Source organism: Triticum dicoccoides, chromosome 5A (assembly GCF_002162155.2).
Source record: "Triticum dicoccoides isolate Atlit2015 ecotype Zavitan chromosome 5A, WEW_v2.0, whole genome shotgun sequence".
NCBI classification, from domain to species: domain Eukaryota; kingdom Viridiplantae; phylum Streptophyta; class Magnoliopsida; order Poales; family Poaceae; genus Triticum; species Triticum dicoccoides.
In genome coordinates this window covers 83,581,623-83,584,979 of record NC_041388.1, presented here as the reverse complement: position 1 = coordinate 83,584,979, position 3,357 = coordinate 83,581,623, and positions in this window count along the sequence as shown.

The window sequence follows — 3,357 nt, the reverse complement described above, 5'->3', positions numbered from 1 at the left end:
GCCAAATCACCTTCTCCCCGGGAAGCTCCCTTCTCCCGAGCCGCGAAACCTCAGCCCCATCTCCATGGCGCACCCACCACACCAATTTCACAGCCGCCCTCCTCCCTAATGCCGGAGACGCTGTCCATTTGCCGTCGTGCACTGGGCCGTGTGCCTCTTACTCCATGCTGCTGGTGCTGCCTCGACGACGGCCGCGTAAACCGTATCGGAGCCAATTCACCCCCGCCGTTGTTCACGGCACCAAAGCGACTCCAACTTCGGATCCGTCCAGAGTCCTGGCGCTGCTTTCGCGTAGCCGTCGACCGTCGCGACATCGATCTTTCCCTGCCACCGGTTGCCACCACAACCGCGCCGGCCTCACCGACTCGGCAGCTGGACCTGCCTACTTCACCATGCCGCCATATAGGTCGCACCCTCATCTCAAATCACTTTATTTAGGCGTCAGTTGTCTAAATTTTTATTCTGGGCCAATCGATTCCCAATGGGAAGCAGCACCCCTCGAGGCGGCGGAGCTCCTAGGCTGCCGGTTGGCTGGTGTCTAACATAAGGGTGCGGGGCCGCAACTTCGCCACGGAAGCAGCGCTTAGATGGATATCTTTTAGAGTTGCGTGGGTTGAAGGTACTGCCGCCGCCGGATCTGGATGACGGGGAGTCTTTGTGGATTGGACCAGGGGCGGCGCAACCACGGTAGTGCGGTGGGGCGGGGAGCGGGGTTTTGGCCGGGGCTACGGACGGCGGAGGCAGGCTGCTCTGCCATTGGTCGCTGCCTCGCTGGCCCTTCAGGGAAGATTCCGAACAGTGTCAGCCGGGAGGCACAAGACGGCCAGCCATCCGGCGTAGATCGGACAGTACCAAAATAAAATAAAATCGTGTGACCCCAATTTATTCTTCAGTCAATAGACGTGTGACCACTCTCGTACCTTGCTGTTGATCTCTTAGTGTATTTCTTCAAATCAAAGAGATATGTCATTCTTAACATTATGCGTTATCTGCATCTTTAGACACACCGTCTTCCGACTCACCGCAGCTGCTCCAACAAGGGAAGCCTACACCAGAAGGGAGCTATAGTCCCCACTCAAGAGTTCCCTGCATCGAATGCGCGTGCCCGACATGGACACCCACAACAACTGCAGGGCCATCGACAAGTCATCACATGATGCTCACTCCTATGGATGGCAGCCAGATAGGTTGTACCCTCATCTTACTTGTGTGCAACATTTATGGCTTTGTTATTCATCTAAGCATGGAAAATAGATCATCACATTTCACTATATATTCATGCTGATCTCTTATGGGTCTTGTTCAGGAGTTAACGATGTTCCATAGTTCAGCTAAGATACTTGTTCTTTAGGTAACACTGTTCCATAGTTATCATCCATCAACCAATGCTATCCCACATGCTGGTGATTATAGTATTATACCACTTCTAGTATTACCTATGTTGTTCTTTAATACTTTTGTGTGCCATCTAGTTAATCTCGAGTACAAACGATACATATTATGTAGCTTTCATCTGTGTTCTCCCTTTAGTTTATGAGACCTGTTGCTGCTAGTTAACCCCAGTCCTACTATTTATGTCATCTCCTACAGGCACTCATTACATAAATCTAACTACTAGTTGTCTTCCATGCATGTCAGATATAATTGCACACACTGATATATCCACAAGAACCTCACGGAGCAATGTAAAGGCCAATAAACTTGATGTCAATGATACCCAATATGATGGAACATGTAAAGGCAGTTCTTCAGAAGACTTGCAGAAAGATGATGAATCCTCTTCACCCCACAAGGTCCTTGCTCTAACTTGGCCTGTGATATGGGTACAACATGCATATAATGTCCTAGAGTGTATCTACTCTGTTGCAATGCCATGTGCTTAGCATGCTGATCATGCATGTAAATATGTCATGCCTTCCTGTTTTTCAGTACCTATTCCATTCATGATAACATGTTTTCAAATTCAAGTACTGTCATTCTACTCTATCGCAATGCCAGCTGCTTAATTTGGACATCATGCTTCTGAATATCTTATGCATTGTTATTCATCAGTATGTACTTCATGTGTCTACCATACCATGTTTTTTACATTGAAGTGATGTTATAGTGCTCTGTTGCAATGCCATCTTATTTTCCCAATCATACACTGTCGGTATTCTAGGAACGGGGGTCCCCAGACTTGCCTGCCTGCGGCCTGCGGCGTGGCTCAGGTGGGGGCCCAGCACGACCCATCTTCATCAGCCCAAGCTCAAGACCCTCGCGAGGCGGACGACGCAAGACCTCCTTTGGAGTGGCCTAGCTAGGCAGGTTCACGAGGAGCAGAGATATCAAGGCGAGCTGAACCTCACGAGGCTCTCGTGACATGAGCCATGACGATCGACACCAGGCGGGCGCCAGGCGGGCTCCAGCGCATGTAGCGTCCTTGTTTCCCCTTTGGTGCAAAGGAGGCAAGCACAGCCGCAGAGTACCGAGGCCTCAGGAAAAGGTTGCCATTTCGGTGCAATAAGACCAAGACCATGGACTGCAAGACGAAGGTCATTGTGGAGCCCAATACGGCATCACCACCAGAGCTTTGTGCAGGCGAAGACTACTTTTGTCAGGATAGCTGGTACTGGTTGTCCCCCTTCAAATTAGCCCGCCATTGTTGGCTCCCTTCCCGCTCGATATTTCGGAAGAGGACCAGGGCCTCTATAAATAGGACTAGCCACCATAGTAGAAGAGGAGGAAAAAGAGAGGGATCTCATCTTATCTAGAGAGAACCTACACACCACAGGTTCATACGCATAAGAACACCTCAACCTAAGGAGGTTGTTCTTCCCTTGTATTGTTCATCGTCAGCCCAAGAGGCAATCCACCACCACCACACTGGAGTAGGGTATTACACCACAACGGTGGCCCGAACCAGTATAAACCCTGTGTCTTTCTGTGTTGTGAGTTCATCGAGTTCGTCCGCCAGATCTTAGCAAGCTGGAGCATAGATCGGTCGGAGGGAAAGACTTCGCGCGCACCCCAGTGTTCGAACCTTAAGGGTTTGCCAGAACCCCACATCCGACATTTGGCGCGCCAGGTAGGGGGTGCGACGGAGTACCCTACCGATGGCCCGCTCTCCACCAACACCGCGTTCCATCCTCATGGCGGACAACGCGCCGCCCACTCCGGCAGCAGACGCCGGCGCTGGGGCCAGGGGGCTCCAGGCCTTGGCCCCCGCCTTGCGACGGGTGCAGTGGCCGCGCAAGTTCAAGCCCGAGATGCCACCGCGCTACAGCGGCGCAACGGACCCGCTGGTTTTCCTGCTGGCGTATGAGGACGCCGTCCTCAAGGCCGGGGGCGACGACCGGGTGATGGCTAACTGGTTGC